The 22,884-nt window shown below is 38.4% G+C and overlaps 1 long non-coding RNA gene across 3 annotated transcripts in view; it reads right to left on the reverse strand.

The window, feature by feature from the left end:
• Nucleotides 1–1,979: 1,979 nt before the first annotated feature.
• LOC119246010 (uncharacterized) overlaps nucleotides 1,980–22,884 on the reverse strand; it is a 94,657-nt gene continuing 73,752 nt past the window's right edge. For all 3 annotated transcript variants that reach the window (XR_008550833.1, XR_008550832.1, XR_008550831.1), the window contains 2 exons: nucleotides 4,960–5,051; nucleotides 1,980–2,068 (listed from right to left, as the gene is read on the reverse strand). This is a non-coding gene — a long non-coding RNA (uncharacterized LOC119246010). The remainder of the gene's footprint in view (nucleotides 2,069–4,959; nucleotides 5,052–22,884) is intronic.

Below are 22,884 nucleotides of genomic sequence, written 5' to 3' on the forward strand. Positions count from 1 at the left end.
ATGGGTAGTATTCACTAAAGCTGCTGATTTTTTCTGGCTTTTTGTAACCCTGTGGGATAGGACCACCACACAATAGCAGGTGATTTGCCCACACAAAGAAAGCTCAAAGCAAACAGCCTCTGCCTTCAGATTGAAGTCCTCCAGCCATATTTTCTGTTGCTTCTCTGGTTGCCAAAGTGACTTACCATTCTTTGGACTCTGTCTATAAACTTTCCCCACAACATAGATACAGTAGCCCACCAGTTTGCCCACCCACCCCCTCCACTCTTGGGCCCACCATCTACCCACCTCTGTGTTGAACTATGCATCTGGCTTTGTCTGCTCCTCTGAAACATGGTATCTTATTTGTTTGCTTTCCATTTTTAATAGGATGAGCTTTGCAGGTTTTTTTTTAAATTGGAATTTAACATAGTAATAAGTATGATTATCAATGTCCATTATTCAATGTTCTCATACAACCCAATACCCAATACATACAAAAAATATTTGGTAAATTAGGCAATTTTTAAATGCAGCTACATGTTACATACTTAAAGAATATTAAATGACACATTTGTATATTGTAAAGAATTCATTTATATTGTCTATACATTCCCCTAATGTGCATTTTTCATGCTTTTAGACTGGCTCGTCTTAAAGCACTCCAGCAACCTGAGAATAACTTTAGGTCATTTGTGGTCCTTCTTGTGTATGGAAAGAGGCTAATTCTAACATAAGTAGGTATTATTATAGCACGTGTCATAGAACCTCAATGCACTGGAAAATTCCCTATCCACAGCCTCTCAGCTCTGCCAGCACATACTGTTTAATCCTGAACTGGGGTCTTCTGATGATGCAAATGTCAAGAGTAATACAATTTTATATTAATGATGTTTTCTGACTGAAGGCCCAAAGTATCTATAGTAACATGAGGACTCTATACATAAAACGACCAGAATAAGCCACAATGAAACTAATCATTTCTGCCAAGGTAATGAATATACCAACTGGTAAATGAAAAGTCCATCTGCAGCAATTGGTACTGTCTGAAATGAGTGCATCAGCTGCGTCCCAGTTTAATGCAGGGACTGAATATAGAAATGGCCTATATACTGTTAACATTTTCTTCCACACAAAGGAGGCTATGATTATGTTTACAGGGCAGTAAAAGAGAGATTTTCTTTTCTTTGTAGAGTCATCAAAGTTCCCCATGTTTTGCTACATTTGCAAATGGCGCTACGTGAACATCTCCTTTTAGTTCACCATTTTTAGGTATGTTACTTTAGTAAAACCAGCTTGTTATTTCCCCTTCTGATCTAGGTTTCTGAGAAGCAAAACTTTTCAACCATGAAGTTTACTGATGCTGTAATAAGGTCAAGGAAAATGAAATTAGCCCACCACAGTAGTTGCATATGAGCAGAACTAATAAACAAGTATAAATCTTTGTCAACTATTAAATACATAAGTTTTAGTGCACCTACAAATAAATTGTAGACTTACTTGTAAAAGATACTGAATTGTAGCCTTCCTGGGGTCAGAGAGTATACCAAAAATATCTTTGTTAAGTATTGTAGCACATTCTATAGAGAACTGTACATAAATGTGTGCCATTAATCCTAAAGAGAATTATAGACTTGACTCAGAGTCAAACCCCAGGAAACCCTTAAAAATGTTCTATTCCTGGGCCTACCTAGTGGCATAGGGGTTAAGACTCAGCACAATCACCATAATGGCCCGATTTCAAGCGAGAACAGGGAGCTAACCCACATATGGCACAGCAGACCACTCCTGACTCACCCGCTGCTCCCCTCAGCAGTGTATTTCAGTCAGTCTGCCTGTTCTGCTCCCCACTCTGTCCTAGTGAATCCTTTCACCCTCCACACCTCTAGCCTACATCCCAGTTCTTCTATTCATAAATTAAAAAAAAAATCTTTTTAAAAAATATTCTATTCTAACATTTTTCTAAAATATGAATTCTTTTAAATATCTTACAGTGACTATCTGCTCAGTCTCTCCATGGATACTTTAGGGCTATGTAAGTCACTGCTTTCTGGACAAGCGCATTTGAAATGTCGGGAATTTTAACTTACTGAAAGAGAAAAGAGAAAAAGCAAACACTAGCAAAGTTTTAAAAGCCACCAACACAAAAGCATAACATTTTGAGACATCCCCACTTTAGTGATCAAAGTTAACACTTCAAATTCCATCATTGATAATTATAATACCCCCTTGCATGTACTTGCAATTCCCGTCTTTAGTTTTCTCTTTTTCTCACGGCTAAACCCTAACCCTGATTAAATCTCTCTCTCTCTCTCTAGGCTTTGCCTGTGCTTTTCTGCTGAACATGTATCAGTAAGATGCAGAACTATGCTGACTGGTCACCCTTTAAACTCATGAACCTCAGAGGGCTCTGAAGGTTGCACAGCAATCAGTCTATCCTCTAATCAATTCCTTCTGCTACTTTTCTGGGCAACTCATCTGTCTTTCTCCTTATTTCAAAAATTCAAGATTTTTTCCATCTCTATTTACAGTGGATCAACTTGCTTCCTATTACACTAAAAAGATAGATGCAATCAGAAGAGAAATTCCCTATGTCTTCAAATACATCTCCCATCTACCTGTATCTGTGCTTATTAGTTATTCTTGCACCTAAGGCCAAATGCTCTACTTAAAATCATTAGTCCATCCTCCTTGCCTGCCTACAGAAATTATGTAGTAATGTTTCCTTTTTATCTGTTATCAAATTTCCCCTCCTTACTGGATCATTACCATGAACATATACGTGATACTATTTTTTGAGTTTCAATTAACTCTCTTTTGATTACTCTTCTTGCTTCTGTTAGTACATTTTTCCCATTACCTTTACAACAAAACTAGAAAAAATTATCTATATGATAGAATGCCAGTTTGTCTCCTTCCATACCTCCTTCCAAGTCACTTCAGTCAAATGTTTGCAGTATTATTACAGGAAATATTTTTTAAACAAGTTTGCATTGCTAAGCACATCTTATCCTCATTTTTAATGACCTCTTAATATTTAACACAGTTGATTACTCTCTCCTCTTTACTTGACTTATTGTCTTGTAATAGCTCTAAACAGTTCTTTCCCTTTCCGTAAGTGTATATCACTCATTCATTGAGAAACGACATCTATTCCTCTATCCTCTTGATTCTGTGCTGCTTTATCACTGTTTTCACTAAGAGAATATGGTGGAAACAACACTTTAGTTGCTAATCTAGCCTTAAGAGGGCTGACAGATCCTGTTTCCTGCTGCTCTGATTGGTCATTCAGTCCAATCAAGCCTTTAATATTTCCAGATCCCGCCAAATTTGACTGCAACTAGATGAGAAACATCAAACAAGAACTACCCAGCTGATCCCAATCAATTCATATAGTGTTAACATATGATTTGTTTAAGGCAAAAGTACTAGGTTGGCTTATTAAATATCAATAAGTAACTGGGTCACCATATTTGGCAGGCATGGAAACATCATCTCCAAGTAGAGGAAGTTTAATTAACCAAGGGTCCCAATTGCTCTTTCTGAAATCCGTTGTCATGTCTGCATATGGCACAACATCAAGCTATTCTTTGACTTCATGTGGCAGGGATATTAAGATAAGCACATTCCTAAAACAATAGCACTCCTTGGATGGTTGACTTTGGCTTGAGAATTTCCCAACAGTCTTGCTGAACTCTTTCAAAACTATATCCATTCAACCTTTCCCTCCTCTCTTCTTCACTTTTGGTCAGAATTTCATTGCACATCAGTTATCCCAGACTTCTGTGTTTCCCCACCCCACCCACTTTCTTTCATAGACATCTTCCCTAATAGAATATTTTGTACGTTTGATTCTATCTTGGTTTCCACACAGAGGACCCAGCTACCACACTTGCCTGGTTCTTCTTCTACCCTTTCAGCCACTGCTTTTTAGTCTCATTAACTGGTGTCTCTTCATTTCCCTGAAGTCCAAGTGTTGATGTATCCTAGGACTTAGTGCTCGGACTTCCCTTGTCCATCTATACTAGTCCCTTGGAGACCTTGTCCAAACTTGTGGACATATATACTGAACACTTGATAGATAGGCAAGTAGGTAGTTAGGTAGACAGATAGGCAGATAGATATCCATAGGCCCAAGAGAGATCTTAGTGATCTCTCCCAGATTATATTAGCCCTCTCCTCTGAACTCGAGAGTTGATATCTCACTCAGATGTCTTATGGTAACCTCTCATATTTAGCATATCCAAAACTGTACTATTGACATTTCCCCCAAAACTTGTTCCTCTCACATTCCTTACTATCTCAGTAAATAGCAACCCCATCCTTCTAGTTACAATGGCCATTATTAACTCTTTCTCTTACATCACCTCTAGTCCTCAATAGATCTGCTCTTCTGTAACCTCAAAATACATTCAAAATCCAACTATATTCCCCACCCTATCTGCTAGTCTGTATTCCATGCATCTGTCACCTGTATTACTGCAATGACCTCTAATCTGGATCCCCCCCTTCTTTTTCCATCTTCACTTTGTTTTCCGAATAGCTGCCAGAGCAATCTTGTCAAAACTTGTCCTCCCTCTGTCTCCAATTTCCATTACTCAAAAAACCTTTCCTAACTTTGAATAAAAGATAAAGCCCTTGTAACAATATATAAAACCCTCCATGATTAGTCCCCTTTCTGACTCATCCTCTCCCCCTCTTTGCTCCTTCTGCTCCAGTCACATTGGTTTCCTTGTTGTGTCTCAACTCTGTTCAATTTGTCCCAATTCTGAAGGGACCCTTTGCATTGCCTCTCTGGAACATTCATCCCCTTAATATCACTCTCTTGTCTTTCTAATTTTTATGCAAATGCCAACCCAAGTAGACATTGTCTGGCCATTCTCTACAAAGTTACAATCCCCAGGATACTTCACATTCTCCCTTCTCTATTAATTTCCCCCTCAGCACTTATCTCTCTGTAATGTGAATTTTGTTACTTACCTTGTTAATTGTCTCTGTAAAGCAGACTCTTATGAAGGGACAGATTTTTGTCCATCTCATTCTCTGCTGTTACTCAGCACCTAGAACACTGCCTATTAAATAGAAGATACTCAATAGTCATATAATGAAATAGTAAATAATTTTAATAAAGTAAAATATATGAGCCAGATTTCACTATCTGGCACATAAAAGAATGCTAATAAATATTCATGAATTAATTAATGAACTATTTTCCTATGATACATTTTTTAAAATTCATGAGCCAAATTTCACTGCAGACACAAAGGTTGTTTATTTCAGTGCATTTGCAGAGTGTATCATTCTGTAAGTGGGTCATTGAGGTTTGGGAATCTTTATTGTGTCGATATTTTCAAAATAATGGTATCTTTCTTGACCGTCATATGTAATCTCTATTTCTTATTACTGATATTGGGTTTCCTATACTTGCCTGCTGTTGGTGGAATTTCATTAAAGCAAAATCCAAGGAAAACTCCCTAACTTATTTCTTGGAAGAAGAATGCAACACCAACTGAATTCATTTTGCAGTGTAATTCATTGTTCAGATAGCACATGTAGATGTAAAGGAGATAAAGGATGAGTCTGGAAATTTTGAACTCTTTCTTCTCTCAAAGCCAATGAATGGGAAAGGCACTTTTTTAGTCACCCGAACCCTGTAGTTTTTGATGCCCCAAATTCTGCTTCTTTTTCCTCCCACTTCTTGACATATACTTACAGAGCCAAATGCACAATGAATTCACCGTATCTCCATGAGGAGAGGGAGCTGTGCTTTCCCTTTACTGTATCCTAAGATATTTTTAGTAGATTCAAAGAATACTTTTTGACAATAGCAAAATAGGGTTCTTTGAGAACTAGTTATTTAACCCCCTGCTGAATGTATCCTGACAAAATTAGAGTTTTATTAATTAGATAGCCTGCGGAGAGAATTAAATCTTGAGACACCACAATGTGTGCCAAAATAAGTTGAAATCTTCAAACTTAGCCTTGTAATTAGAGGGTCTCAGTGAGAGAGCCCAAGTAGTCACTATTCGTGTTGAAGAACCTGGCTGGTAACATGCATTAGTGAGAGAAAACTGCAGCAATAAGTTCAGAAGGAACAATGAAAAAAATCGGTGTCATTGAAAATATGTGTGGCTGACTTCAAGCTGAAAAAAAAGGTGGCGGGGGGTGAGCTGGAATTTACTGCTTTGAAAAACAGGAGTCTATGATATTGTCTTCCCAATTTACAAGGAAGCATTTTTGCCATTATCCTCACAAAATGTAAAAAAGGAAAAGTTTAATTGTCCTACTACTTACTTAAGGATAAAAAGATAGTGATGAGAAATCAATAGTTTTTTTTTTCCCCCAAGTCCCAGCAGGCAATATTTTTAACTAATAACTTGTACTGGAGCGCTCATGAATTTCATGCAACTTCAAATATTCTCTAGAATAGAAAACCATGTTGTATCTCCCATAAATGTGAATGCTTACTTTTCAAAAATATGACATTTTTCAAGACATTTGCATTTTAAAGGTCTCAGGAATTTTAATCACTGATCAGTTTTAACCCACGTTTCCTGAATGCGTGCATAAGTATACACCCTCGACTTTGCCATCCTCATAAAAATTCTCTTAAGCTCTTTCATGTGTTTTTAAAATGGCTCAGCTCCCCCGCAGCTCTCATCAGCCTGCCTTCCCAAGTGGTCCCCCTGCCTGGGAAGATGAAAGGCCCTCTTCACCCCAGCCAGGGCTCCTGTTTCTGCTTTCACAGTAATGGAAAATAACTTAAAGATGGGAAAGTAACTGAGTATATCATAGGCTGACCTTGAGCTGGTGCAATGCATTTTCTCACAGGGCTTATGAAACTCTTGTGTGATCTTTATTTCCATTTGAGGAAAAAGCACTAATACTCAAATTTCTTAATTAAAATAAATTTTACTGGTTTGTATCTACCTACCCATTCATTATAAGACATAAGGAATGAACCAATTTCATGCCATATTAGACACTGACTACTTTACAGTCAGGCTGCCTAGATTCAAATCCCAGCTCTCTCCCTTGTTTGCTAGCTCCCTCACTACAGCTGTGCAATCTTACAGAAGTTACTTAACCTTTCTGCTTAGTTTTCTCATTATAAAATGAGAAAAAATATTATTTCTATGAAATGGGAAATATTTTTAATCTATTTCAAAGGGTTGTTACAAATATTAAACAAGTATATGTAATTCTATAGTATCAACAAACTAACCAGTATTGACCACTTACTATGACCTAAATGTTTGTGTCATTCCCAAATTCATGTTGAAATTCTAACCACCAGCTAAAGGAGATAGGTCTTTGGGAGGTGATTAGGTCATGAAGGTGGGCTCCTCATATATGATTAGTGCTTTGTAATACAGACTATCATGATCGCTAGTCCCTTCTACTATGGGAGAACACAGCAAAAGTTTGGTAGTCCACAACTGGGAAGAGACCTCTGAGTCAACTATGCCATCACTTGGATCTTGGACTTCTAGCCTCCCAAAACGTGAGAATTTTATTTCAGTTGTTTAAGCTACCCAGTCTATGGTATTTTGTTATGGCAGGCAGAAAGGATAAAGACAACCATTTTGATAGTTACTAAACACTTTTCATGTCCACAGCAAATGTTCAATTGACTCAGCTTCTAGCCATCCATCAGTGTTCAAGGTGGCAAAGGTAGTTTTCTAATGGATGAAAATATTATGTTCTTGCCGAATAAGAGTCAGACAATAGATCTCTCAAGTCACATGCAGTCAATAATATTCAAGGGGTTCTTAAGGAATTATGTGTTACCACCAATCGCTTTTACTGGGTAATGATTGTGTGCTGGGCATTGAGCCAGATGCTGAGGACAGATAGAGGGCTAAGAGTCCTTTAGAATATGTTTAAAACTTAGTGAGAAAAATAGGATATATCCTTCAAGAGATTAAAAAAAAAAAAAAACAAAAACAAATGGCAGTATCAGGTCAGCACAAAACAAATGGAGAATAATCACACTCTAGCAATTCAAAGGAGAGAGGGGTTAAGCATTTAGGGCAGCTAGAAATATCTTCCTACCAAAGAAAATTAGAACTCATCGAGGTCTGGAATATGTAGCAGAATATAAAACAAGCAGAGAAAAGGGAGGAAAAGGCATTTCAATGATCAAAGAGGTAGTAATGTTATGGTACAATTTGGGAGTGAGTTGGCTAGTTTACCTGGACAAGGATATCACAACACTTCAATAAGTGATTCTCCAAGTTCATGGGATATGTATTTTTAAATTTAATGTTAATTTAGATTCACCAACAAATTCTATAGTTCTTCATGCAGGGCACTCTTTCGCATTAACATATTTAACCAATATAATGGAGCAATTCTTCAGCAGGCTACACTAATCTCCTTTGCAACTATTTTGTCATTTATCAGTACATATAGTCAGATAAAAGTTGGTAGAAGGTTGTAAGAGTATCTTTTTTTTTAAAAAAACAATTTTTTTTTAAAGAGGCACGTATTTTATTTATTTATTTGTTTGTTTGTTTGTTTGTTTATACATGCACTGGGTACAGTCAGAAGCGCGGGAGGGTGAGAGAATTCACCAGAGCCAGAGCGGGGAGCAGAACAGGCAGAAGGACCGAAGTCCACTGCTGAGGGGAGCAGCGGGCGGCAGGAGAGGTCTGCGCGCCATGTGGGACCCTCCTCCGGTGGGCGGGAAGCAGCCGGGGATCGAACCGGCACCGCAGAGGCCGCAGGGAGCTTCGCAACCCAGCGCTCAACCTCTGCGCCACCGGGGAGGCCCAGTTGTAAGAGTATCTTAATTCACAGCTAGGACTACATTAAAATTGCCCTTGAAAGAGGTAAAAAGTAAAAACATGGAGTGGAAAATTGGTAAAATGTACATTTCTTCTGTTTATGTTACTTTCATTCTACCCTGGACCTGATTAAAAAGTAGGACATTTAGAGCTAAAGACAGATGATTTTTGCACAATTTTGTGCAACTCTTACTTTACAATGAAGAAACAGTGCTATAGTCATAAATAAGAACTCACAGCAATTATTGGCAAAATCATAACTAGAATTCAGAACCAGATGTCAGAACCTGGTCTCTTCACAATATCTGTGACTGGATTGGTGGGGAAAATGTGGTGCATGAAGACTGGCCATGAAAATTAGGAGGAAGAACAGTGTGGTATGAGTTAAATGACTGGATGGTCTCTAATAGTACAGGAGGAGTTCACAATGTATGGAAGCCTTGGACACTAAAAAATCCCAATGATTCTGGAACCAGAAAAATGTGCTGAGTCAGAATCTTAGAGAAGGAGAAATCTGAGAGGTACAGAATTTGTGACTAGAGTGAGAGGTACTATGGTACCTTCTATGAATTAAAATTAAACTTGTAAAATCATTTAAACTTTTTCCATTACCAGAAATGAAACTCAAGGAATATTTGGTTGAATATCAAAGATTACTATACATTTTTGAAACTCTATTTAAGGTACCTGTGGTTTTTTTTTATGACAAATGATTCTACATTTATTGCTATTAGGATATCTGACCAATAGATGTAGGAAGGTCCCAACAGGCAAAATACAATGGTAGATCACATAAAGTTATGGATATGGTGCTCATTTATATTTATTTTAATAATCAGTAAAAATGCCATTTGAATATTTATTTTTAGTTGGTGGAATCCTTAATATTACTCTCTAGTTTAACTACAACATTCTAAAGAATTCCTGAATGTCTGCAAGAATATTTTTTCACTTCACAGGAAATCTCAATAGTCCCTTGGCAAAACTGACTCATGAACAGTATTGGTGTTAAGATCTGTGATATAGAATATTTTAAGTAGGTCATAGTGTCATTTGTAAGCCTGAAAAAAAATCTTGTGGATAACTGAGTTCCATACAGATGGAAAAGATTTTTGAGAAAAATCTCAAAAAGAATTTACAACTATATTGCAGAGCTATCATAATAATTTAAAAAAAGGTATGGTAATGGCATAAAAAATAGTTTGATGGAACAGAATTGAGAGCCCAGAGATAAACTCATATATATGTAGTTAACTAATTTATAACCAAGGGGCCAGGAATATACAATCTCTTCAATAAATGGCTTTGGGAAAACTGGACAGTCTTGAAAAAGAATTAAAAAGAATTAAACTGGGCCAACATCTAATATCTATGTAATTTATCTCAAAATGTATTAAAGACTAGAATATAAGGCTTGAAACCATAAAATTCATAGAAGAAAGCATAGATGGCAAGCTCGTTGACATTGGTCTCAGCAATATTTTGGCTCTGACTCCAAAAACAAAGGCAACAGAGCAAAAATAGACAATTGAGGTTATATTAAACTAAATAAGCTTTTGCACAGAAAGGAAAATCACTTAAGATAAACAACCTACTAAATGGTAGAAAATATATGCAAATCATATATCTGATAAAAATTTAATAGTCAAAATATATAAACTGAGTATGTAACTGAATAGCAAAAAAATCCAATTGAACAAACAACCCAATTAAAAAGTAGGCAGAGGATATGAATAGTCATTTTTCCCTAGAAGAGATACAGGCAAGTGAAAAGATGCTAAACATCACTAATCATCAGGGAAATGAAAATCAAAAACACAATGAGATAATACCTCACACCTGTTAGAATGGCTGACATCAAAAAATGGCAAGAAATAAGAAGTGCTGGTGAGGATATGGACTGCTGGTGGGAATTAATCTGTGGCAACCACTATGGAAAACAGTATAGTTTCCTCAAAAAATTAAATTACAGCACTTCCATATGTTTCGGTAATTCTATTTCAGAGCTTTTAATCTGAAGAAAATGAAAACTCTAATTCACAAGGTATATGCACGTCCATTGTTCATTGCAATGTCATTTACAATAGTTTAAATATAGAGGCAACCCAAGAAATTGTGGTATTGCTTTTTCTCACTCTCTCTCTCTCCACACACACACACACACACACACACACACAGAGGAATACTATTTAGAAATCCTATTCAGCCAATAAAAAGAATGAAATCTTGCCATTAATGACAACGTGGATGGACCTTGAAGGCAATATGCTAAGTGAAATAAGCCAGACAAAGACAAATACCATATGATCTTATATGTAGACAAACAGCACACAATCTCATTTATATGTGGAACCTAAACAACAAACAAACAAACAAAAAACCCATGTTTGTAGATAGAGAGAACAGATTGATGGTTTCCAGAGGCAGGGAGTTTAGGGGTGGGCCAATGGGTTAAGGTAGTCAAAAGGTAAATATACCCAGTTATAAAAAAAGTCATGGGAATATAACTGTAACTCTACTTAAAAATATTGAATTGCATGTTTGAAAGTCACTAAGGGAGTAGATCTTTAAAGTTCTCATCGCAAGAAAAATATTACTTTGTAATAATGTATGGGTACATTTTGTACTATATGCAATATGGGGATCATTTCCCAATATGTACAAATATCAAATCACTATACTGTATACCTGAAAATAATGTTATAGATCAATTCCACCTCAACAGAAAAATCCAACAAGATATAGCAAGGCTATGTCAGTGGGTAAAGTAACAAAACAGTTTTAATATGGGAAAGTATATGAATACTCATTAAGGATTAGATGGAAATTAAAATTCTAACATTTATAAATTATGATTTAAATTATGATTTATAAATTATGATTTATAAGTAGGTACATTTTGCCTATCAATTTCTTATAAGAAAATTATCTAAAGTGCATTGAAGGCTACTTACCAGAGGCATACAACTTGATATCCGAGAAAGCCAAGAAAAAGGTTGTAAGGATAAGCACTGGTCTTAAACCTTTATAAATCCCTTGTGTAAGAAATACTATAGCCTCACCTGAACTACTTTATATACCTCTTATCATCACATCTCCAGAAAGAGAGGTAAATATTGAAAAGCTTTGCAGTCTTACTCATCATTGTATCCCCACATTTCTTTTTTTTTTTTTTAAAGATTTATTTATTTATTTATACAAGCACTGGGTACAGTCAGAAGCAAGGGAGGGTGAGAGAATTCACCAGAGCGGGGAGCAGAGCAGGCAGAAGGACTGAAGTACACTGCTGAGGGGAGCAGCGGGTAGCAGGAGAGGTCTGCGTGCCATGTGGGACCCTCCTCTGGTGGCCGGGGAGCAGCCAGGGAATCGAACCAGCGCTGCAGAGGCTGCGGGCAGCTTTGCAACCCAGTGCTCAACCACTGCGCCACCGGGGAGGCCTGTATCCCCACATTTCTTGATACATAACAGGGTTTTTAAAAAATTTTGCAAAATAAACTATTAGAAGACCCAATATGATCAATTGGTATAATGGGGTGTTGTAAACAAAGGTACAGTTGCAGATTTGAAAACATCAGTCAGAGAGTTAAAGACCGTAGAAAGTAATAAAATCTGCAAAATAAAGGGCTTCCTCCCCTTCCCGGAAAATTTAGTATTAATAAATGAGTTATTCGCTGAAATTTAAAAGATTAAGTCAAAAGGATTTGCAAAGCATGCAGTGAATTTGCATATCACTATGTTACAAAGTAGATATATCTAAATGTATGTGAAATTTTTAAAGAGTTTAACAAAAATCTAAAAATTCTATTATAGGAAAGAGAAATTTAGTACCCAAAATTTCTGAGACTGATATAAGGGAAAAAGATATTATGTTCTAACTCTCTGAAAATATAAAATGCATATAGTATAAAGAATGCTAAACTTGGAATAAGAATAGCTGTACTCAAATTTCATTGTGCAGCCTACTAGTGCCTTGTGTAAGTCACAATCCCTCTAAATCTCATTTTCCTCATCTATGAAATGGGAATAATAAGACCTCCCTTGTGAAATTATTAAATATATGATAATGTAGCTGAAATTATAGTAAGGAAAAATTTATATTCATCCTGTAGCGGCAGGAAGGCCACAGAGCAGGTTTTCTATGATTCTAGCAGATGAGTGAAGGAGTCCTGGAGCCCTCGGTGGCTTTGCAGGCTTTTATTGGGATTGACCAGGTACACAGCAGGCAGGGTTGCCAGGGGGCCAGGAAGCTGGCAGGCCTCCCAGCCCCAACAAGTCTTCACTCATTCTGGGATCTCCGGCTTTCTCTCGTAGCTTTCACTTCTCTTATCCTTCTGCTCTGCTGGCGTCCTTGTGATGCCACCCTTATAAGCCCAGTCTCTCAGCCCAGGTGTACTGTACCCACTTATGCATGTCCACACCATACTCTAGGTGCCCGCCATCAGGCATGCATTCAGGACCGCAGATCCCTCATCAATCCTAATGGTGGGAGGGCAGAAAAGCCTAATACTTTACTTACCCTCCAATTCATAAGGTATGAAATAATTCCTTCAGGCTTGCAGAGACAGGTGGTGCCCGGGGGCCGGAAGGCTGGCAGGCCTCCTAGCCCCCAGCAAGTCTTCACTCTTTCTGGGCTCTCCGGTGTTCTCTCGTGGCCATTTCAACTCTGTTCCTTTCGCTCTCGTTCCTCTGCTTCTCTGCTCTCTCGTGGTTCTGCTGGCATCCCCGTGACACCGCCCTTATAAGCCCAGTCTCTCAGCCCAGATGTATCCCATCTATACACGTCCACACCCTGCTCCAGGTGCCTGCCACCAGGCATGCATTCAGGACCACAGGGATGCATCATCAATCCTAATGGCGGGAGGGCAGAAAAGTATTTTTATTTACCCTACAAAACTATGAAGATATGGAATATTGGGATGACCTAATGTGATACTGATGGTTCCAGAATTCAGCACCTAAAGTTTCCATTTATTAAATTAAGAATCTATTCACATTCATTTTGTGACCCTAGATATCTCTGCCATAGATAATTTAGTATAAACACCTATCTTTTATTGTTTGAGTGCAAGACTAGAGGGAAGGTAAGTGGAGAAAGGTGGGGACTCCTATGGTCCTTGAAAAAGGAGAATATAAGTTCTGAAACCTGCAACCTTTGCCATTTCCCTGATGTGAGCAGATACAAGGGGTGATATAAAGATTACTAAATAAGTTCATTTTCAGAGCTGAGGTGGAGTTGCCTGGAAACTGGTGTCTGAGTGGCAGGTGCTCAGAAGTCTTGGCTTCTGGAGAGAATCAACAGATCAGAGGGCTTTTCTCTTAAAAATTACATTAAAATGATAATATTAAATGATAAAAAGGGAGAAGCCCACATTTTCGCGAATTCAGGATTATTAATCTCATTCTCACCCCATTCTCAATGTCACATGGGTTTTTAGAAGTGTGACTTTATTAAAAAAAAAAAAAACTGATCTGCTGTAAATCACTAGTTTCCCAGAGAGAGCATGAAATTTAAAATATCACTTCTCTTTTAGAAATCCTTCAGTGCACTCCTTCTCAACCCTTGTCTGACATTAGAATCACCTGGGAAGCTTTCACACACCCTGATGCTTCGGCTATATTCCAGAACTAAATTAGAATCTCTGGAGGTGGGACCCAGGCATTGGTTATTTTAAGGCTCCCCAGATGAGTCCAATGGCAGGCAAGGATGAAAACCACTAGTGTAAGAGCTTTCCATTCCCAGCTGAATCAAATCCATGTTCCTGAATTTGACATTTAAATCATACCACATTTGAGCCCCATCTATGTTTCCAGACTTGTTTCCTGTACTCCCACTGCCTTAGCCTGACTGGCCTGTACTGTTCAAGTACTGTTGCCCTGTTGGTGGTGCAGAACCCTGTGTTTACTTCCATATGTCTTACCTCTGCTCACTCAAACTGCAATACCCACCCCAAGTAGGACTTCCGTGAAGCTTCCCCTGAACCTGCAGTGTTTGGTGTTAAGACATGCTTATAAATTCTTTGTGAAACCAACTTCCCTTCCCTTTAAGCATAGGCTAGCCTGAGTGAATTGATTCTAACAAACAAAATGTGGCAGAAATGACGTTTAAGTCAGTGGGTTGGAAAGTTCATAGAGCTTTCACCTGGCCCTCTCCCCCAAGATACAGAGCCCAAAATGGAGGCAGCCCACAAAAAGATAGAGTGAGATGCCTGAGGAGACTGCACTATTCCAGTCCACCAGCACTTTGAGTCTAGGCAGTATCAACTTCCAGATGTGCAAACAAATGAGCCTTCAGATGATTCCAGACCCAAATGCAAGTCACCAGCTGAGACATGAGACATAATGAAGCAGAAACGAACTGTCCCTGCTGTACTCTGTCCTGATTCCTGAACCATAGGTGTTAACACTGCTAAGTCCTGGGAAAGCTTCTTACTTAGCCATAAAACAGAAACTCACTCTTTTAACTCATTTTAATCTCTACTTTGCATATGGTACTTAGCATATTATTTGCTAAATATGTTGTATCTCCCATCCTAAATTGCCAGGTCCTTGATGGCAGAACTTATTGATGTATAGCTCCTTGCAAAGGTAAGCATTAGCCTTATTAATTTGGTTGAGAATTCTTGGCTATAATTGTCAACTGCATATTCCATGTTTATTAAGTTATTGCACTACAGCAAAACAACAAGTAACTGAGTGTGCAAGACTGATAGCAATATGTGAACAAATAGCTAATAAAATAATCATATATATATATAAAATAAATACAAATAGCATGCATTATGCATTGGTATTACCTTTCTAATCTCCACTCTCCAGGGAATGGATGAATTCTTAGCTCTGTGGCTAAGGAGATGTTTGTGACTTAGTCTGATCTACATCTTCTTTTTCCCTTGGGCTTTTTCCTTTGTACATGGTGCTCATATCCCACTTCACCTCTGCTATAATTTTAGTTTCTTGTAAGAATTTTTTTTTTTGTCAAATGCAGAGAGTTGTCTGTTTCAAAGAGCAGTCTGACATGGCAGGAAAAGGCTGGAGAGCCTGGATGCAATGCTGGGTTGAAGTTTCAGTTGGTTGAGCTGCCTTGGGCAAATACCTTCACATCTATAATACTCCATTTCTTTACTGTAAGGGGTGGTGGGGGTGGAGGGGACACTTACCTTACAAGATTATTAAGAGAAATAAATGTGATTAAATACTTAAAAGGGAATATGCAGTAATTGGCAAATAATTGACATTCAAAATTGTTCAGTACTTTATCAATTCTCTTACATTTTTAAGGAAAATTTATTTAAGATTTAGAATTTTGGTGAACTTTATATATAAAGAAATTTGCTTTTTGTGACTTGGGAAAGGCTTTAATCTCTTTTTCTCTCCTTCCCTTTCCTTTCTCCCTCTGTGATCTGCTACAAGTGCATGCTAAGCTGAACTAATATTAGAAACTAAGTCTAATATGTTTCCATGAAGAGCAAAATTTTCAGGTGGGATGCAATTAAAAACATGCCACCCTGTTGAACAGATGTCTTTTGATTCCATGATACTTGCAGGTTATTGTAAGTACTCCCTTGGCTGCAGTTTTCTGAGCAGAGATTATCTATGTAACAATTTTATTACTTCCATGAAGAGATTACAAATCAATTTTTTAAATTGTCCCAAGAGACCGGTACACCTCTCTCCCTAACTCTTTTTCCTCAATTAGAGACACCATATTTGCTCAACTGCCCTCCCTACTCATACGTTAATTCACAAAGTCTGTTCGATTGTTCCTATAAAATATCTCTCAAATCTTTTCATTCTTCTTAGCTCTACCACTACTAACATAATTAAGTCTAGATCAATGCATCTCAAATTCTAATATAATTTTTAATGTCTGTGTGAGCTTATTAGAATGCAGAATTTGACTCAGTGGGTCTAGTATGGCCCAAGATTCTGTGTTCTAACAAGCTCCTGGGTGGTATAGATGATGCTGTTAATCTAGGACTAGTTAATAAATTCATATTATAGCAAAAATCTCCTTCCTGAGTTCCTTGCCTCTACTCCTGCCTGTGTATCTTGATGATAATACCAAAGTAATAAATTTATAATATAAGCTTGATCACACTTCTTTCCTAACTGTAGTTAGGGTAGGGACAGTGGTACCTAAATCTGATTAAAAGCCAGCTATCACCAGGACACTTGAGAGATAAAAGAATAGGGCCGGGGGCTGATAAAAAGAATGCTATAGGGGCATTTGCACCGCAAAAAGGGAAAAACACACCATTCCCTGATACTGACATGATAGCACCCCAAAAACCCCTTCCCCTGACCAACAGGCAGGGCTGAAAAAGGCCAGAGAGAACAAGGAACACCCATAGCAGGGGAGACAATCCTCCCATCCTAACTGGTTGCTAGGGCAATAAGACAATTTCCTGAAAACATTTGTGAGTTCAATACATGAAATAAGACTGAACCCCCAAGACTGAGTATTTAGGGTAAGAAGAGTTGTTAAGGATATAAACATGGGGAATATACTAAGGTAGATTCTTATGAGAAACAAGTGAACATAAGTAATAGGAGTAATCAGGCATGTAGAAAAAAACAGAAATTAATTGTGCCAGGTAAATCAGGCAGAGAAGAGATTTTTAAGAAAGTAAACACAGTAAATAGCCTCAAATTCTGCATTTGCAAAAATGTTCATCCTTGAAATTACATCTCAAAATCCACTTCTTGGAATTCAAGCATTGCCTACATAAAAATAATTTTAAAAAGTAAATCCAAGATTGAACAATCTTTGGAGCTAGGCTCTTATTTATATAGTTGTCACAGTTAAATAAAAATAAAAGAAACAGGGCAAATAGTCTAACCAATGAGAACTTGTCTTTTGTTAATACAACACTGATACATCATTTAATCCAGTCCTCCCCTTTGTGAAGTGCCAGGCACCCTCTTCTCAGTGTCTTTGAGTTTACTCCAAAGGAAGGAGTTCTCTAGGGCCTCTGAGATTCATGCCTAAAAAACAGGCTAGAGGAAGCATCCCTTGGTGGCACAGGCCAAAGAGGAAAGCAATGAGACCTCCAGAAGAGAACCATCAGTGCCCTTTTCCCATTTAATCCCTTTTCTTCACTTTTAATCACTCTCCCCTCACTTTGATGCTTTTTTATGATACAATGTTGTGTTAAGATTTTTTTGTGTGTGTGTTGAGATTTTTTTAAGCTTAGGGGACTGGGGTGATGGTGCACGGGTGCATTGGTGAAGGAAACTCTATGGGGACTACTACACCTGAGGGGGTGGGGGGAAGCAAATATTGTTTAAAAATGAACAATGATATAAAAAATTAAAAAAAATAATATTAATAAATAAATATTTTAAGCTTAATTTTTAGTCTTTTTTTTTAGTTTCTCAGTTTCTTTGTGAGCAACTAGTTCAATCACTTTCATATTATCTGACTCAATCAATCCTGAGAAAAGTTCATTCACACAAGCCAGCTGGTTGGATATAAAAGAGAGTGAAATGAAAAGGATGGGAAGGGGAAAGAAGTGGAAAACAAAGGAAAGTGCCTACTTCATGACTAATTGTCACATCTCTATTGATAATACTGACCAAACCAATATTCTAGTTATAAAAGGTAATATCTGTGGGCTTAGTGCATTGTCTGCAGCCACCCCCTTCTACATCACCTCACCCTTCAACAATTGACCTTTCTGATTTGTGACCCCGAGGCCCTTCATGTCGGATGATCATCAGTGCCCTTGCTGCGAAGGTATGGCTTTATTTTTCTCTCATTGAAGATGAGGTATTACATTAGTTGGAAGTGAATTTATCCTAATAGCTCATTATCTCTGCAGGCAACATTCCTGTTGACAAAGTGCTTAAGCTGAACACAATTCTGCTAGCTACAATATTATTGCGCAGTCACTGAGTCAACATATCTACATATATTAAAATCTCTGGCTACATTAACTTCCAGTATCACCATCGAGGGTATCAGCTACAGCTCTTATTGCAGATTCCTGTGCTGACTGGTATTTAAGCTACTTGCAATACTGGATTGTATTTTTTAAATCTTGAAAATGTAAACTAATAATTCTTTAACCGTTTATTTCATATTCACTCATACCATATATCATTACTCAAAAACATGCAAAGTCTGTATGTCGTCTCATGGAGACATCAAACACCTTGCACTATCTACTTGCATGGTCTTATAATCATTAAAACCAGATGTTATACAGAATACTTATGGAAGAAAGTCTTTATGGATAGCCAAATTTTCCAGTTAGATTAAGCTTTGTTACTTTAAGCAAAGCACTTTATTCTAACCATATTAGTTGGAAATATTGGAAAATTCTCTATTTTCTAAATAAACAGTAAAGTGATCATTACCATATTACCATACATCCGTACCATATTACATTATAAACACTAGTAAAACTCTGCTTACTGACACACTGAGGATTATTGGCCCTTATACTAACCAGTCTTTGACTGATGTGATTTTTATATTATTAGATGTGATTTTTACCACTTTTCTGCATTATACTTGTTACCATCAGCCCCCATGTTTCATTGCCATGTCCTTGCCTGCATCAGCCCTTTTCTCCCCTTTCTATTTTGCTACTTCAAATAGATCATGACTTCAGAAATTAGATTACCAATCTCAACAGAACTATGTATACATTAAATATAAATAGATATTGTGTGAGTAACTGACTCTCTGGGAAAGTATATAAATTTTGCTGCAGTACAGTGTTATGGCTGGGGGCTCAGAACCTTTCTGCTGTGCTCCTGTGCCAGGTGCAGGGACGTACCGCTCTCTCCCATGGCAGGATGGGGGCGCTGCACAGAAGTGACTTTGAGGTTCGTAATTTCTGAGTCAATGAATTTATACTAAAGGAAGAACTCTCAAAAATCTGGTTTCTAATACCCCTTGGAATATTTTAGAATCCCAAATGCCACTTAAGAAGTACTGACAGAATAAAGTGGCTCATATGTGAGCCACAGGGAAGAATAAGTAAGGTACAACCTCCTATAACACCTAAAGAAAAACACCCCATGATTTACGTGAGTTTAACTACTACTATAAAGGCATTTCAATTCTTGTCACATAGGTGCTATTACGTGGTATTCAGATGCTCCCTGGAAACTGTATGTCTGATGGGCAGAGACAGAAAGACAGAATGTAAAACATACATACTCAACAGGGGCAAAAATTGGTTCTCAGGAGGTGGCGATCTTATTTTATGTGTAGAGCACATACCTCTGTATGTATACATACATATACACAGTAGATAAACATAGGTACAGCATATATGTGGTATTAAAATTTCATAGGGAGTGATATTAGGAAAAAATGTTCAAATATGTTAAATGACTAAATGTTAAATGTTAAATGTTCAAAAATGTTAAAAGACTACTGGGGTGAGAGCACAATATGAAGAAAAGGTTGAGAAGCATTGTAGTGAGACATGAAATGTGAGACTTGAAACCTGTGATGAAGGACCGGGTGCTGGCCGACACAGGCAAGAGAAGCAGAGCCTACAAGCACCATATTTGTGTGTTCACCAGCCAGCCCTGTTGTCCTCTCTAGCATTTTTTCATACACACCCACACAGCACCTCTCATTCCAGGAAAACCACCTGCATTTCTCTGAGGTGACACTCTGTTTCTTGAAGCTGAGCCTTTGTGCATATTGGTCTTTTGATTCTCTTCTCTCCCTCTTTACCTGGTAACTCACCCATCAGTGCCCAACTCAAGCATCGTCACATCTAGGAAGCTTACCAGATACGTGCAAAATAACAAAGTAAAGAAAGCAGGATGCTTTGATAACAGGCATTTTCTGCTATTTAAAGATACTGATTTTGAACAGAGACCCAAACAAAATGAATGTTTGTTGGAAAAGTGTTCCAGGTAGAAAAAAATACAAAAGGCCCTAGAATAAGGTCATTTTGTTCAAGGTCATTTTATTATAACACTGATGAGAAAAAGTACTTCCAGCTGCCACTGAACAAAATGACATCATTCGTGGAATTGCCTTCATTATACATTATTTGGCATACACTCATGAAAGGGTTCCATGTGGCAGAAGCCAGCCATAGAGAAGAGAAGCCACAGAAAATTAGGTTGGAGAGGTAATGAGGAGTCATATTACATAGGGCGTGTTAGTATTAGGACTTTTGCATTTTCTACCAAATATGTTGAAAAGTGATTGAAGCATTAACAGCAGGGCTATCATGAACTAATTTATCAATGTAAAAGCTTCCCATTGACTGCTGTTTGGAGAATGGACAGTGGGGGCACAAAAATCAAAGCAGGAGGCCAGTCAGAAAGCTAACAGGATAGGGCCTCCCCTGGTGGCGCAGGTGGTAGAGCGCCACGCTGTGAAGCTGTCCACAGCCTCTGCAGCACTGGCCGGCAAGGGTCCAACATGGCGCGGCAGACCTCTCCTGTCACGCCCACTGCTCCCCTCAGCAGTATGTTTCAGTTCATCTGCCTGTTCTTCTCCCCACTCTGTCTCTGGTGAATCCTCTCACCCTCCCACACATCTGGCCAGTACCCCGGTTCTTTTATAAAATAAATACATAAATCTTAAAAACAAAAAGAAAGCTAACAGGATAATGCAATGGAAATAATGGTCACTTGGATTAGCACATTAGTAACTAAGAAGGTGAGGAATCACCTAAAATGATATGTTCCTCCATTCACATGGACATATGGAAAACTTCCCAAACTGCTAGAAACATTTTCTAACTACCACAGGTTGATCAGGACTCCTTCCCTCAGGACTCTCATAACTCTTTGCATACTCTTCCTTTTATAATTGCAAATGCTTGCTTACATATCTGTCTTCCATATTACACTACAACCTTTTTAATGGTTATTTTTATGTGTCAACATGATACCAAGTAACTAGATATTTGGGCTAATGTGATGGTATGTGGAAGTGGGATCTTCAGGAGGTGATTAGGTCATAGGAGTAGAGGCCTGCTCTGATCTTAGACCTCCCAGATTCCAGAACTATGAGAAATAAATTGCTTTTGTTTAGAAACTACCAATCTATGGTATTTTGTCATAGCAGCTGAATGGATTAAGACATTTGGTGGGGGCCTCCCCGGTGGCTCAGTGGTTGAGCGCTGGGTTGCAAAGCTGCCTGCAGCCTCTGCACCACCGGTTTGATTCCCGGCCACTGGGCAAGGGTCCCACATGGCGCGCAGACCTCTCCTGCCGCCCGCTGCTCCCCTCTGCAGTGTATTTCGTCAGTCTGCCTGTTCTGCTCTCCGCTCTGGCTCTGGTGAATTCTCTCACCCTTCCGCTCTTCTGACTGTACCCAGTGCTTGTACAAATAAATAAATAAATCTTTAAAAAAAAAAGACATTTGGCAGGCCTCCCTGGTGGTGCAGGGGTTAAAGTCTCAGCGCTATCAAGCTATGCCAGTCACTGCTGCATGTTGGATCCGCAGTCAGGGAGCTAACCCACCTGGCACAGCAGACCTCTCTCCAGTCTGGCCCACTGCTTTCCTCAGCAGTGTATTTCAGTAGACCCACCTGTTGTGCTCCCCACTCTGTCTCTGGTGAATCCTCTCACACACACACACCCACTTCTGGCATAGACCCCAGTTCTTGTACACATAAATAAAAATAAATCTTTAGGGCCTCCCTTGGTGGCGCAGTGGTTGAGCGCTGGGCTGCGAAGCTGCCCGCAGCCTCTGCAGCGCTGGTTCAATCCCCCACCACCTGCGAGGGTCCCACATGGCGCGCAGACCTCTCCTGCCGCCCGCTGCTCCCCTCAGCAGTGTATTTCGCCCATCTGCCTGCTCTGCTTTCCGCTCTGGCTCTGGTGAATTCTCTCACCCTCCCGCGCTTCTGACTGTACCCAGTATTTGCATAAATAAATAAATAAATCTAAAAAAAATAAATAAAAATAAATCTTTAAAAAAAAGACATTTTGACATCTGTAAGGCACATAGTACTAGTAGCTGACACCAACTAGTTTTCACAGTGTGCTAAGCATTTTAGAAGTGTTATTTCATTTGATGCAACAAGGTGATGAGACATGCATTATGTTTTAATATCTTATTTTCAGTGTGGAAAGTGGGACACTGAGTTTTTAAGTATCTTGTTCAAGTCCACAGAGCTAGCTATAG

The sequence above is a fragment of the Talpa occidentalis genome, unplaced genomic scaffold, assembly GCF_014898055.3.
Source record: "Talpa occidentalis isolate TD23 unplaced genomic scaffold, MPIMG_talOcc4v2.1, whole genome shotgun sequence".
Lineage (NCBI taxonomy): Eukaryota > Metazoa > Chordata > Mammalia > Eulipotyphla > Talpidae > Talpa > Talpa occidentalis.